Source organism: Mus musculus, chromosome X (assembly GCF_000001635.26).
Source record: "Mus musculus strain C57BL/6J chromosome X, GRCm38.p6 C57BL/6J".
NCBI lineage: Eukaryota > Metazoa > Chordata > Mammalia > Rodentia > Muridae > Mus > Mus musculus.
The window spans coordinates 93,041,499-93,058,261 of NC_000086.7; the positions used below are offsets into that span (position 1 = coordinate 93,041,499).

The 16,763-nt window shown below is 38.3% G+C and overlaps 1 long non-coding RNA gene across 1 annotated transcript in view; it reads right to left on the minus strand.

Moving 5' to 3' along the window:
• Gm38657 overlaps positions 1-16,446 on the minus strand; it is a 123,009-nt gene extending 106,563 nt beyond the window's left edge. The window contains exons 1-3 of the long non-coding RNA XR_878137.1: positions 16,341-16,446; positions 10,426-10,572; positions 7,850-7,985 (exon numbers count right to left, since the gene is read on the minus strand). This is a non-coding gene — a long non-coding RNA (predicted gene, 38657). The remainder of the gene's footprint in view (positions 1-7,849; positions 7,986-10,425; positions 10,573-16,340) is intronic.
• Between the last annotated feature and the right edge of the window lie 317 nt (positions 16,447-16,763).

Below are 16,763 nucleotides of genomic sequence, written 5' to 3' on the forward strand. Positions count from 1 at the left end.
CTATCATTGCTAACAGTTCTCTAAAAGGGGATTGCAATTGGATTGGTCAAGAGATCCTTCAAGATCCTTCAATCTAAAGAGTCATCTGTCTAGCCATAATGAAGACTACAGATCCATAGACACAAGCTTTCTCCTAGGGACCCACCATCCTCCAACACCCTGATATTCATTCCCTCCAGGAAGGATAAAGATACCCAGGGAACTATGCAAAAGCCAGCAAAACAGCAAGGAGGAAAACAAGCTTGTTTGCATCCCAGTTATCACACAGAAACCCCTAGGCCTAGAGCAATGCACACATGTTTTCTAAGCAGAGCACAGAAAGCCCAGTAAGATAGAGAGGTTCAACCTCTTTATCCCTCCAAGCTACTATGTCTAGAAGATTTCTGATAATGAACTTGCAACTATCTTTCTTCTCTGCTGATTTCAAAGAGAGCTTATCAAAACAAGCTGTGCATAAGTGCTGAGGTCAGGTTTAGGTCCCCAACAAATGACAAAATAGCTCAACTTAGGAAATTCAGAGTTTTACTGCCACCCTATTCCACTAGTATTCCCTGTGTCAAATCACATTCCTATCTTATTTTGCCCTGCCTTCTGTGAATTAACCATCCCTGGTGTTAAATCAATTGCAAAAATTTCCAGGCTGAGTAGTATGCCTACACCACCAGCCCCCTGGAGAACTTGCAAAGGGAAAGGCTACTGTCCAGCACCTACACAAATAGGATTTTGGAAGGACAGAGAAAATCATAGATTGCCTTGGAGATCTAGGATAAATGTGACACCCCTTGGGTTTAACTGAGCCCTGTTAAACCTTCCCACCATGAGTGTCTATCCTGTCAGGCTTTGTGATTGAGAGCTGCTTAAACAGGTGAGAAAATTTCAGGAAGCTAATATGTCCCATCTAATCAAGGGTAAGTGTTCCCTCTTTGCCCAAGCCCTCTTATTTGCATGAGTACCACATGGTAATGGGTAAATCATTTTTTTCAAGGTTGTTTGAAATGCAGGCCCTTAAATAAGTGATCTTTGCTCCATTTCATCTAAAGGAGAGGTTACCCAGAAAGCTTCAAGATTCGTGCCCTCATCAAAACTATTTCCAGCCAGGTCTCCTGCTTTAGGAAGCCAGCATACAACAGGGTTATAAACCAAGAGATTATGTGCCCCCCCCCCTCGAATATCTAAATTCACCTTCTCTTTGAGACTTGTAGTGATCAGCTTTAGTTGCTGTTCCTTCCTTTATAGCACGGCTTCCTGTTTCTTTGATTTTGTGGCTTTTCCTTCCTCCTGTTGGTCCATGTACACTGTTTATTTTTAAAAATTACCTCTTCTGAACAGCATGTGGGAGCAGAACTTTTGGCAAAGGGTACCAGCTCTCAGGGGTGGTCTCTGCACTCACAGCAGCGACATCACTGGGTGGACTTGTTAGACATGCAGATTCATAGGCCCCACCCAGATACTGTCTCAGAAGCTCAGGGAGGGGAAATGCACTAGCCATCTGTTTTAGGAAGTCCTCCTGGGGATTCTGATGTGTGCTACAATGTGAGCAGCATCCTACCAGATGATGTGAGAATAACGAATAAATTGCAAAAACACAAGTTCACAGTACAGGGTTCTCTTGACTAACAAATATGTTTTCTTTAAGCCTTTATGTTACTAGACCAAGGGAAAACAAATATGCTATTCTACTAGGTAAAAATATAAACTTGCTATTATTTAAGTTATTTCTTCCCGTTTTTCTTGTGACAATATGTCATTTTATTATGATATCTGCATATTATTAAAAGGATGAGGTGCTGGAACCAATCCTTACCAGCTCATGAGACCCCATTATTAAATATCCAGGAATTTTCAAACCACTCAATATCTTTATTAAATAATTCTTTTTATTATTGTGTGTATGTATATGTGTGTGTGTGTGAGAGAGAGAGGGGGAGAGAGAGAGAGAGAGAGAGAGAGAGAGAGAGAGAGAGAGAGAGAGAGAGAGAGAGAGAGAATAGATGTGCTGGTATCCAAGGAGGCCAGAAGAGGGAGCCTGGTCCTCTGGTGCTGGAGGGCAGTTATAAAGTACTCAATGTGGAAGTTGGGAAGAGAGCTCTAGTCTACTCTGACAGCAGCAAGCACTCTCAATCACTGAGCCATCTATGCACTTGATATCTTAAAGACAACAATGATGAAAGTAGTTTTACAATGAAAATGAACAATTACTATATGTCACTCTCACTCTGCAAATAAATTTGACAGTCCTAGCTTTCTGTGTTTATTTGTTTGTTTGTTTGTTTGTTTGTTTGTTGGTTGGTTGGTTGGTTACCATATCTGCATTAGGGCATAAGCAGTGTCAGACAAGGAGCTCGAATCTGAATGTGAAGAAGAGTACAGGAAGCAATGTATCCAGAAAGGAAGCCCAGTCTGAGGAAAAGGCTGGAAATTAGGTAGTCAAGACAGAACTGGATACTTAAAATAGTGCTTACAGCCAGAAATGGTACTGACAGACTTTTTATGAGACAAAGCATTTAATGCATACAATTTTATATTTGGAAAGTAAAGATAGGTTTTTGTATAATCTCCTCATCTAGTGGAGATGCAATGATTCATTCATTTGGTCATCAAATATTTACTGAATAGGGGCTATGTGCCAGAAACTGTACTAGGCCCTGTTGGTACAACACTGACAAAAACAAAGTCACAGCCAACCAAGAGCTTAAACAACCAACAAAGCAAGAATAGTCAGATAACAAGTACACAGAAGAACAAATACAGAAGATGACAATGACAAAGACTACAATACGCACAGTTTAGCATTTCAGTGATGACAAGGCATTCTTTGACACATGTGTCCATATGTAGTTATTTGCTATAAGGTGCTCATATCTACTCCAGTAATAAGGTAACATTTAAACAAAGACCCAAAGGGAGTGAGGAAGCAAGTCCAAGGTCAGAAATGATTCTCCATAGGTGCCCTGCAATTTTGCACAATTTGGAAGTAGAGGCCCTGACTACCTTTGTTCTGGATAGCTTCCCAAGGACCTGTATAAAGCAAATGTCCACACACAGTAGAGATAATATCTCCCTCCAAAGTGAAGAGCAGACTATTCAATGAATAAATAATAAAGATTAATGCACCCTTCTGTAAGAAAGGGAAGCCATAGACATTTGTCGTTCTGAGCAACCCATGTTTCCTAACTTCAGGTCTCCTCTCCAGTTAGATAACCCACTAGATATACTGGTGTCACATGGCCCTCTCTGTATCTCCTTGTGGGAAATGAGACTCAAAGAATCAGTCAAAGAAAATTGTGATGCTCCAAACAATGTTGTTATCATGAATAATAAAGTCCATTGTCTCCTACCCAAATATCTCAGACCTTCAAGAAGCCATGATTTGTGGCAGATTAACCCCAGGCAAGATAAGGTAAGAATCCCCTGAAGGTTTTGAAAGACCATGGGAATAAATGAGAGACATTTATAGCAGGCAGAAGAAATTGCAAGTGTGTGTCCAGGCAAGGCTCTGAGTCTCCTTTCATCGTAGTAATGTGAGTTGACTTACTTTGCTCCACTTGTTCTGCCAAAGCCTAACTTTTACAATAGTACCACCTCATGCAGCAAGATCTCAGAGTGTATAGGGGCCAAGGAGAGCATCTCCTGCCCCCAGAGGCTATCATGGAAATTTAAAGGAGACATGAAATCTATTTAATTCATAATTTGAGGCAAACAGTCCAAGAATCATACACAGTGCCCAGAAGAAACATTGTAAAGAATAAGGATAAAAAATAAACAGTATTCAAAAGCAACAGCCCAAATAGTAAATCTGATAAGAGAAAATAGAAAAAGAAAATTTAGAGAATACAGTCATAATTTTCAAATTGGAATGTTCAGCCTCAGAGCTTTTGCAATAAGTCCACAACAAACCACATGAAAGGTAGACATGCTCACAATGGCAAAATAATGGGACAACCTTGTTAGTAAAAGAACATGTACAACAAGGAAAATGTTCTCTGGCATTCTAAAAGCCATGTATGAGTGAATTTCCAAAACAGTTTTCCAGAACACATCTCCCAATTTGATGAATAAATTGTTAGAATTTGATAGACAGACATCTCTCTTATGGATCATCTGTTAGAAGTAATTAATTTCATGAAACCTAGATCAGCTAGGTTAGGTTATGCAAGCCTGTAATCCTAGCTATTTGGAATGCTAAAACAGGAGAATAACAAGTTCAAGGCTAATCTGGGACACTTAATAAGACCCTTGTGCAAAATAGAAAGTTTATAAAAGGTTGAGAATGTAACTCAGTAGTAGAAAACCTACCTATTACGTACACACAAGGTTTTAGGTTCAATCACAAATACCACAGAAAGGAAGGAAAAAGCAAAGAAGGAAAGAAAAGAGGGAGGGAAGGAGGAGAGGACCAGCCCACTATGGGTAGTACCAATTCTGGGCACCTGGGCTGTATAAGAAAGCAGGCTGAGCAAGCCATGAGGAGCAAGGGAGTAAGCAGCACTCCTCTGTGACCTGTTACAGATTCTGCCTTCGGGTTGCTGCCCTGACTTCCTTCAGTGATGGAGTATAACCTAGAAATTCTACAATAAAATAAATTATCTCCTTCTCAAGTTGCTTTTGGCCATGGCCTTTGATCCTAGCAATAGTAACCATGAATAAGACAATGATTTTAGTTTTCTAGTATTAAAATAATGCTCAGCCTAAGCCATTTTCCTCTATACTGTCATTCAGTTTACCAGCCATTCTGATGCTGATAAATAATACATGACAAAGGAAGATTAACACCATGATTCCTGCTTTAAAATATTATATTTCCTCTCCTATCTCCAGAGAACTTATTTCCTTCTTCCATAATTTTTACAAAGTCTCTATTCTGCTATGTCAGATGCAGATATGAGTAGCTTGGATTTTGACATATGTACAGATTAAAGGTTCAAATGCAATTTGATCCTGAGGTCACCAACTCCATGCAACACTGGCTAAATCAAGACTTTCAGTGAGTAATACCTCACTGTCTCTTGTAAAAATCCCCCTTTGAGAACAAAACACCCTTGGAAGGAGTTACAGAGACAAAGTTTGGAGCTGAGATGAAAGGATGGACCATGTAGAGACTGCCATATCCAGGGATCCACCCCATAATCAGCATCCAAACGCTGACACCATTGCATACACTAGCAAGATTTTATCGAAAGGACCCAGATGTAGCTGTCTCTTGTGAGACTATGCCGGGGCCTAGCAAACACAGAAATGGATGCTCACAGTCAGCTAATGGATGGATCACAGGGCTCCCAATGGAGGAGCTAGAGAAAGTACCCAAGGAGCTAAAGGGATCTGCAACCCTATAGGTGGATCAACATTATGAACTAACCAGTACCCCGGAGCTCTTGACTCTAGCTGCATATGTATCAAAAGATGGCCTAGTCAGCCATCACTGGAAAGAGAGGCCCATTGGACACGCAAACTTTATATGCCCCAGAACAGGGGAACGCCAGGGCCAAAAAGGGGGAGTGGGCGGGTAGGGGAGTGGGGGTGGGTGGGTATGGGGGACTTTTGGTATAGCATTGGAAATGTAAATGAGCTAAATACCTAATAAAAATGGAAAGAAAAAAAATCCCCCTTTGAAAAATTCCAATGAAGTGGGATTTAGTTATAATCACAATTATTTCTGTATTAGTAGAAACAAAAAACTAGAAACATCTTAGTTAAATATCTTAGGCTACAACCACATAGCAGGGCAACTTGCTACTATTCAAGTAATAATTTTGAATGTTAATAACATTAAAATATTGTCACACTTTGCAAAAAGTATAAAAATAGCATATACACAGTGGTCTTTCTCATATGGATAGTATATGTGTCTAGACTTCAAATGCATAGTGAAACTTTGTGCCGTCTTTCGTTTTTCTGATACAAGGTCTGAAGTTTTAGCTCAGGCTGACCTCAAACTTACTATGTAGCTCAGACTAGCTTCATGGTCACAATAATGTTCCTGCTTCAGCTTCCCTGGTAGTGGGATTACAAGTGTGAGGCATTATATGATATTGTATGTATTAAGTATGTCTAATGTCCTAAGCATTATGTTAGGTTTTTGAGAGCACAGTAGTGAGATGAGAAACATAATTCCCAGCCCTATGAAACTTGTCTAGTCAGGAAGATACAGCAGAGAAGTAAGTGTGTGCATGCCATCTGTCAAGAAGAACGAAGACCAAAGTGTGGACACTTTGCCCCTTCTTAGAATTGGGAACAAAACACCCATGGAAGGAGTTACAGAGACAAAGTTTGGAGCTGTGACGAAAGGATGGACCATCTAGAGACTGCCATATCCGGAGATCCATCCCATAATCAGCTTCCAAACGCTGACACTATTGCATACACTAGCAAGATTTTGCTGAAAGGACCCAGATAGAGCTGTCTCTTGTGAGACTATGCCGGGGCCTAGCAAACACAGAAGTGGATGCTCACAGTCAGCTAATGGATGGATCACAGGGCCCCCAATGGAGGAGCTAGAGAAAGTACCCAAGGAGCTAAAGGGATCTGCAACCCTATAGGTAGAACAACATTATGAACTAACCAGTACCCCGGAGCTCTTGTGTCTAGCTGCATATGTACCAAAAGATGGCCTATTCGGCCATCACTGGAAAGAGAGGCCCATTGGACTTGCAAACTTTATATGCCCCAGTACAGGGGAACACCAGGGCCAAAAAGTGGGAGTGGGTGGGTAGGGGAGTTGGGGGGAGGGTTTGGGGGACTTTTGGGATAGCATTGGAAATGTAAATGAGGAAAATACCTAATAAAAATATAAAAATAAAAAAACACAGTGCTTAGCAGTACAAAAAAATCTTTTTGCACAAATAAACTCCAGAAGATACTTGTTTTTAGCAGAAAAAAAAATGCTAAAAAGCCATTCCCATCTAACCAAAGACTGGCCCCAGCCTTTGTACTCTGCCTTCCACACCAGCTTTGAACAGCCTTTCTGGATGAGAAAGTTAAAAGATGTTCTCCTTGAAAGAGCTGGTGGGCCGACTAACTCAGCTACTACCCAGACCCAAATCCAGGGCTTTGAATTAACTCCATCTATGAACTGCTGGGAGTACATAAAGGTGCTGGTCCTTTTAATCCAAAGCTACAGGATCTCCATGACACAGGGTAATCATAACAGGCTATCTGAGAGGAGTCCCTATGAGGATTCAGTACTGATAGTGTAGCAGAAGCCATAAGCCTTAAATCAGACCAATGACTCATTGTAATGAATATTTGCAAATAAAGATATGTGGACAAAAGGGTATATTGTGGGACACAACATGACACACTATAGCTTTCATAATAAGATTTGTTTTCCTTCTCTTTTTGGGTGGAGGAGGCTGCAAGGGCAGAAGGTGGGTATGGGGGGACAATGGGGAGACATGAAAGTCATAAAGACTCAATAAAAATTAAATTAAAAAGAGATATTCTCCTTCTTCATCCATATTTCCTGAGTTTTTATATGAGTATGTCTTTATAATAAGACCAAGAAAACAAAATTTTAGAATTCCTGCAAAAAGTTTCTCATTAAGCATGCCAACCCAACAAAAACAACCTTGCATGGACTGACTGCAAGTCCTCACTCCTCAAACCCTTGTTGCCAAGCTAATAATGTGATTTGTTTGAACCTCTCCTTAGAGGCTTTATTTTCCAAGCTTTAAATCATCTTCATTGTCCCTTTATGAACTGCCTCCAAGTTGGATGTGATTAATGCCTGCTCATTAGATGCTGAGCAAACTTGTGGACAGATGTGCTCCACAACTTTAAAGGCTTCTGTACTGTCAAAGCAGCACTGCAGCCAGTATGCAATATATATCATCTGCATCTATGATAAGCATACCTCTTCAAGTTGGTTCTCCAGGACACATTCAATCTTCCCTTTTTTACCAATTAAGATCTTCTTCCTACTTCAAAGGCCTGGATTACATCCATAGTCTCTAAATAATGTGCTTCACTTCTTTAAAAATATCATTTCCCTGAAACAGCATTACAAACATTTCAATGTGGTTCGCTCCACCACTACCCCCAACTCACCCCCACCCCCACCCCAGTCCAGGCCTGTCAGCAGATTTGCTACTGCTCTGACCATCAGATACACATCAAGTCCAAGCAAATTCACTAGCTCAGCATCTTTATTTTATGACCAGAAGGCAAATGAAGATGCTGTTTTAAACATTCAAAATGTCTCTAATATTTCTTGTATGCCTAGTATGGATTTAATATTTCTCCCATATAGCCAAACATAAAGACGAAGTTCCTAAGTTCCAAAAATTAATGCCTAAACAGGAAGATAGGACAAACAGGTGGGTTTACACAGAAAACATACTGGCCTGTACATACACATTAAAAGGCCTGGGTTACTGGGGAAATACACAGTAATGCCTAACAACGCTATACGACCTGGGTTGAGCATTAAGATTAAGCTCTTCTCACTTGCAGGAAGTTTCCATGGACTAGATGACTTTTATGTGGCATTTTTATTACAGTTGGAAATAACACACAGGGCCTAGCCAAACATACAGTTGATCACTGGGCCAAAACACTGGCAGAATCATTACAGCTCAAATTAAGTCTCACTATCCTACCACTATGAAAAACTTGTATAGAATAATATATCTATTTTTTACACTTTAACTTTCTGAACATGGCTGAGTTTGCAATGATCATCAATGTGGACTAAGCTTAGGCTATAGATCCAAACAAACCAAAGTAGAAATTTCTAGAATCTTTTGGTACATAACCTGACATGTACTCTTGCCACTGTTGAATTTGGGGCCAAAAGGTAAAACTGAACTTCAGACTTGAGTTGAAACAATACAAACAGATGTGAAATGATTCATTTCTTATTCTAGGTTCATTTCATCAAACATTAAGGCATTTTTAAGAAATTCAGATATAGTCTGTGCCCTGTAGATCACAAAGAATCCCTCCAAGAATGATGAATTATCAGAAATACTGCAAAGTGTTGGTCCTTTTAAAATTTTATTTCTTGAAATAAAAACACTATAGTGTAGACTTCTTTGAAGAAAAAAAGAGGGTAGATAGCTGTCATATTGAACGACAAAGGTTGTATAATCCAGAATTCTAAGGGCTGCCAAACATACAATCTAGAATTCTACAATATGGCAATTTGGACCCTTTAAGCAGAAATTCAGGAGAGTCCATTCAAAATACTAAGGTTTGGCCATAGCTAGTAAGCTTCAATTCATTTTTTAAACGTCCTTACTTTGGGTTAGCTTTGGTCCCAAAACCTGAGCTGAACACAGCTGGGGTTAAAAGTCATCAAGAGCAAAATTGAAAAGATAAAGAAGCATGATCTATCTATAAGGATTATATCCTAGCTCATGATGAAGAGTTGGCACTTTGTACATTTATACTCTTAGTCTTTTGCCTATAGTGTAAGCACTAAGCACTTATTGAATAGTGATTTCAAGTATATACCCTAATCCCAACTTATAAATTTACTCATTCCTCTAGTATTCTATGCTCCCTTTTAACATTTATAGATATTCTTTTTTCAATTTAAGCCTGACTTTTAGACAAATTCCATCTTCTTTGACATTTCTATCAGATAATTATATTACACTTTTGTCAATACAAAAATCAATCAAATGGCCAAGTTCAAGGTTTCTTAGTCCACAGTACAGACAGGCCCATTCTGAGCCACAGAAAATGTGCACTTTTTAAAAAGGAGAAGCTAATTAGGCTAGAGGTAAAAGTTGTGTGTGAGCATCTCACATGGAATGGAAGAACACACCACACTCCTCCTCATTTCTATAACTGCATTTTAAATGTTCTAACAAGCTTCTGGCCCCATAGTGCATATAGGTTTACCCTGAGCAATAAGGAATATGTTTATAAAATGGAATCTGTACATCCTAAATGAAAGAAACATCATGTACAAACTTCTCTCATAGAATAGTCATATTCTCTCTTATTTCTAGGACTGCATTTTAGAAAAGAATAATGAGCAAGTTAATAAAGATAAAAACCTAAAAAGCAAAATCAGTGTGGTAATATGTTATATATATTATATATCATAGTTTGTGTATGTTACATATGTTTATACTTAATGCTAAACCATAGTAACAGAGAGTAAATGCTCTTTCTAAACCATATTTTGCTTGGGTGTGGTGACATATGGCTTTAATCCCAACATTTGGGAGGTAAGAGTCAAGACCTGTGAATTCAGAGCCAGCCTGGTCTACAGAATAAGTTCCAGGATATGCAGGACTACTTAGTGAAGTTCTATCTCAAAAACAAACAAAAAGCAAAACATATCTGGGTATTCATAAACATTTAGTATACCTAAGTTATAACAATTTTAACTTCAAAATAATATAATTAATACATGCAATATTCTGAAGCAATGCTGTAATAAAAATAGAAATTAATCACAAAAATGAAAGACCTTACCAAATGGAAATGTAAAAAGCATATTATCCAATCAGTAGTGGAATATGCCCTTAATCCCACAACTTGGAAGGCAAATGCAGGTGGATCTCTGTGAGTTCAGGCTCTACATCAGTGAATCCGAGACAGCCAGAGATATATAATAAGACCCTGTCTCAAAAAATAATAAATAAATAAGTAAAATGAAAACTTGATAACATTAAACATCTGTGTGAAAAAAAGAAAAAACGGAGAAACTCTGTCTTGGAAAACAAAACAAAAAAGAGAAAAAAAAAAGAAAAGAAAAGGAAAACAAGTTAAACAACCAAGTAGCTAAAAATAATATTTAAAAGAATAAGAGCAGACAGCCAAGCATGTAGCATATGCCATGGAAGAGGATCATGAGTTCAAGGTCAGCCTGGGCCATATGGTATGATTCTGTCTCAAAAATTACAAATTAATTATTAACATAAAGAATCAAATAGTACATGCTTTTAAAATAGTCTATCACAATCAGAAATTTTGCCAGGAACACAAAAGTGGACTAATTTAGAGTTTTGTAAAATGCCAAAAAAAAGATGGTCATACATTTATTTACTGAATATTGAAAGTATTCAACAAATCTTAGTTAGCTGTGCAAGTAAAAGACAAGCAAAAGAGATAAAATGGGAATTTAATGCTTTCTCAGTTTTGTAAGTATACATACAAAAACCAATGTAGAGTTTACAGAAAACATACATGCTAGAGGCTTTCCTGCAGAAGTGAGGTACAAGACATGGACACCCACTCTTTCTATTACTATTGAAATCAGGTTGTAGCCACTAATTAATGCAATACAAGAAAAATCAATTGAAGACATAAAAATATTTAAAAGAAAAAAAGTAACACTCTTTTCATTTGGAGATGGTATTACAGTATATTTGCAAAATCCAAATGCTCAGTGGGAAAACTACTACAAAGAAATGGAATAGTTTAATGATGTAGAGCACTATAAATTAACCTAAAAATCAATAATCTTATATACAAATAAGAGCAGTTAAAAGAAAAATGTGAAAAATTAATAGAGTGATGATGCATGGTTCCAGTTAGAAATGATAAATACATTCGTTTCCTCTACTTCAATTTATAAATTGAATATCATTCCATTAAAACCATCACCAGAGGCCAGTGAGATGATTCAATAGTAAAGATGCTAGCAGGCATACACACACACACACACACACACACACACACACACACACACACACACACTAATTATATTCTTTAAAATATCACCAGGATTTTTTCTGAAACTTTACAAACTAATTATAAAATTCATGCAGAAAGACATCATTAACAATTTTGGTTTGGTGAATACAAACAAGCTTGATAAAGTGTTCTGTGTAGCTTTGAATTTTAGAAGACTTACATAATACAAGAAACATATACATATAAAGAGTCAGTAACAATTAGCATCATTGCACTGCAGCAACGTTTGGAACCTAGCTCAGGAGAATACGTCTACAGCATTGGCAAAAATAAAAATTTCAGAGCTCTAACAAATTTAAGGAACAGAGCTAGTTTGCTAGTTCTTACAGACTTGCCTTTTCTTTTTATTGACAATAAATAGACCTGTGCTAATGTAAGTATAGTAAAAGACACACACACACACACACACACACAGAGAGAGAGAGAGAGAGAGAGAGAGAGAGTAATACAAATAGCAGTGCCAAAAAATGTAAAGGGAAAAAAAAAAAGATGTTCTTTGGAAACTCACACTGAGATTTGAAAGTAGACAACCAGGAAAATCAATATTTATGTCTGCAACATGGACCATGACTGGCTGTTGGGGACAGAAGGCCATAAGAACCAGTTTATGTTTAGACAGTGTGGCACTGATTATAGGTAACCTAAAACATGGCTGGATATCTAGGGACCCCAAAGTAAACAGTGATACAATCTTTTTTTAACTGGTTTTGGCAGAGTGCCACTTTTGTGTGATTATGTATGAATGCACCCTTTAGGTCAGAGGCCTGAACCATTATTTTCACCAGCCAGCCTTCCTGTAAGCCTGTGTGCTGCTCTACATGTGTGCCTGTGCCTGCTTATGTGTGGTCTATATGTATTGGCATGTGCCTGGGTACCTGCTAGCAGCCTAGCACTTCTCATCTGGACTGAATAAAGTATGTCTTACTGCCTATGGCCCTAAGAATCTCTTCAACCTTTCAGTCTTTGATGACCCTCCTCCTCCTTCCTGGGCATCACTACACAGACCTCACACTGTCATATGCAGCCCAATCTAACTCCTCAAACATTTATTGAACATCTGCTATCAACATCATACTATGGAACAATATGAACTGCAGGAAAAATTGTACTAACGACTCAACTAAGCAAAGATGTAAACTGAGCCCAGTAGAGTGGTGGAAAGAATGGGACTTCATGATAAACAAAAAGGTATGTGTGATGACTAAGCTTGGTTGTTAACTTCACGGGAGCTAGAATGTCTAGATTAGATTAGCCTCGAGACATAAGCCCACCTAAATAAGACATGGAGTTTCCAGAAAGGTTAGCAAAACAAAAATGGAAGAAAACTAAGTATATCTACAGATAGTCTATACATATTAAATAACAGATTTTAACAAATGCTGTTTCCTGGAAGGAGTGGTTATATTGTGGTTGTGTAGTAGAATGTCTTTGTTCCTAGGGTGATAGAATGAGGGGTGAAATTTCATGTCATCTGCAATAATCCCTCAAACTATGCAAAACTATACAAACTATACATAATGACATAAGGGGAAAGGGGGAAAGGTAGGGAAAGAGGCAGGAGAGAGATTGATTATAAGCCTGAATGTGGACTCTAAGACTACACATTGCAAGGTATGTTGTGAGCTTGTTGAAAGGAAGTGATTTTACATTCTGTTTTCTGGAGCAAAAATAATGAGCTCACTTCCAATGATAAACAGAGGACCTTATCAGACAAACTGAATGAAATCATCACTTTCCAGCTAAAATATGACTCTAGAAGATAAATTCCCCAAAGCCAATCTGCAAATAAGAAGGAATTCTCTAGCCAGTAGGAAGAAAAGACAACCGGTCAGGATCATCTCAATGGACTTTGACTTTGGCATTGTCTACATCTTACTGTAGCCCATTTTGCAATCAGAAGCCAAGACTGTAATGAAACAAGCCTCAACACAGAGCTCTACCATAGTTATAGAGGGAGAAAGCAATTTTCCAGTTCTAACTCATTTGTGAGGCTCCCCTGGAAATGTCTTAATCCACAACATAATTAGCAGCTATGAGAAGCATCCAACTGTTACCAAGAATTCCATAAATTGGAAAGAATTCCCAAGACCTAGTACTAGCAATCCTGCTTAATAACGCTGAATACAGTTTTAACAGGCTTACAGAAATATAATTCACATATCTCACAATTTACTCATTTAAGCTGTATAGTCCTGCATAGTATTCATGAGACACTAGGTTTGATCCCAGCACACCACAAAAACAGAATAGAACTCAAAGCTTTTTAGTACATTTACAGGATTGTACAGATGTTGCCACAACTTAAGGACATTTTTACCTCTCTTGTATATTTTAGAAGGCATTCCCCAATCCTTCTCAGAGGGTCTTTCTTCTGCCAGTTTTACATAACAATTTGCATATTCTGGAGATTCAATACATATGGAACTATATACCAATGGGGACTGCTATGACTAGCTTCTTTCAGTTGTGATACTATTTTCCAAATTCATTCGTTATAGCATATACCAGTGTCTCATGTCTTTTTGATTGCTGAAATGTTCATTGTATGGCTATACCATTATTTCTTTATTCATTCATGAGTTCATTCTTATATCAGTATATAAAGCTCCTGAAGTCTCTACACCCTTTTCAATACTTATTACAAGGTGTGTGTGTGTGTGTGTGTGTGTGTGTGTGTGTGTGTGTTTTGCTTTTTAATCTTTTTTTTTTTTTGAGGAGGAAAGGGTTTATTCAGCTTATAGTTCTACACTGCTGTTCATCTCCAAAGGAAGTCAAGACAGGAACTCCCACAGAGCAGGAACTTAGAGGCAGGAGCTGATGCAGAAGCCATGGAGGGTGCTGCTTACTGGTTTGCTTCCCCTGGCTTGCTCAGCCTGCTTTCTTTCTTTTCTTTTTTTTTTAATTAGGTATTTCCTCGTTTACATTTCCAATGCTATCCCAAAAGTCCCCCATACCCCCCCAATCCCCTACCCACCCACTCCCACTTTTTGGCCCTGGCGTTCCCCTGTACTGGGGCATATAAAGTTTGCAAGTCCAATGGGCCTCTCTTTCCAGTGATGGCCGACTAGAATCAAGAGCTCCAGGGTACTGGTTAGTTCATAATGTTCTTCCACCTATAGGGTTGCAGATCCCTTAAGCTCCTTGGATACTTTCTCTAGCTCATCCATTGGGGGCCGTGTGACCCATCCAATAGCTGATTGTGAGCATCCACTTCTGTGTTTGCTAGGCCCCGGCATAGTCTCACAAGAGACAGCTATATCAGGGTCCTTTCAGCAAAATCTTGCTTGTATGCAATGGTGTCAGCGTTTGGAAGCTTTTTAATCTTATATATCTGTGTGCTTTCCCTGCATAGATGTATATACACCATATGTGTGCTGTGTGCCTGGTACCTGCAGAAGCTAGAAGTAGAACTGTTAAGCTGCTATGTGGGTTCTAGGAATCAAACCTGCCACCTCTGGAAGAGCAGCCAGTGCTTTTAACCACTAATCCATCTCTTCATCACCCCCCCTTTTCCTGTAAAGCTCCTAGTGGGAATAAAATATTACCTCATTGTGGTCCTTTATTTCTCTGGTGACTAACAATGTTGAACATTTTTTCATGTGTTTTTAAGTCATTTATATATCTCTTTTTGTTATTCAGAACTTTTGTTCTTTTTAAAAGAAATGGGCTAGGTTCTCTTTTAAAATTGAGTTCCATTTTATTTATATATCCAGAATTCAAGCTCCTTATTAAAATATATAATAATTATAACTTAAGATAATAAGTATTGAGAATCTATCAGGTGTCAGGAATTGTACTGTGTCTTCTAATTATTATATCATTAAATTCTCACAACAAACTTGTAAGGTTGGGTTGTGTAGCACAGACACCCAAACTCATACCATTTACAAGTAATAAAGCTAGAATTTTATTTCAACAACTTAGATAGCAGAGCTTATATCTTGCTCACTAATGTGGAGATTTATGCAGGCAGTTTCCCCTTCTCTGTCAAGAGGAATCTGGTCAATAAAGCATATTTCCTACTTATCTCACTGAATGTTGTAAAAATAGGGCCCCCTGAAAGCAACAAGACCTCATTAGAGAAACATGTTAGAGGAAAAAAAATGTTCAACATATGTTCTGTATCACTTTGGCACTGGGAGTTACCCCTTGGATAGTATATGTAGACAGATATTCTAAGAAATGCTGTTTGTTCCACCACTCTCTGGAAGACTTTATAAGGCAGCTTCCTGCATAAATGACCGTGAGAATTCTTGCAATCAAATAAATTTATGAGTGACCATGCATTTGCAAAACCTATATATATACTCATAAAATCATAAAACCATAGAATATATATTTTAGAAAATGCCATGTGAAATAAATGTAGGGTACACAGAAGGAAGCTAGACAATCACTCGAGGTGTCTAAGCTATGCAATCTCCCATGCACTTTATGCCCTGGAGCTTCAAGACAGAAACACAGGCAAGTTCAAACCAAGACCTTGACCTGCTTTCCACATTTCCCAGTCTTATTGTAAATGCAGAAGATCAACACGCCTTAAAAGGGGGAAAACAAAGTCTGTCATTACTCAGGTAGCTGTTGTCCACATCTCTATCTAAATTTTACATCTCTGGACCATCGGTGCGGAACAAACCTCTTCGTGTTGTTAGTTATTTTTATTGCAAATATCCAGTTTTCCATTTCCTTACCTGTCATTGCTTTCCGTGGATGGGAACCATTTGTGTCATTCAAAATATGTTCACCTCTCCATCTCAGATATTGCTTCAGAGTGGCAGACTTGTTCCCAAACTCTTAAGTGGATTACATCTGGAAGTTGAGGGGCAAGAAATGAACATGTAAGCTATGTGAACTTGACATTGAACAAAACTACCTATAGTTCTGATTTTTTAAATATGTGAGAGAAATAATACAAAAATGTATTGAAAGATCCTGGCAGAATGTAAAAGGACACAGAAGCCCTGAAATTGGCAAGATAGACGTCAGTGTTAGCAGAACTAGCTTCACTGATTTAGAAAAATAGAGGTGCACAATGCTCTGGCCACTCCTTGAACCTGTGTGTCTGCCAATGTTCTGACCAGGTGTGTGCCCATTGCTGCACCTTCATTAGACTC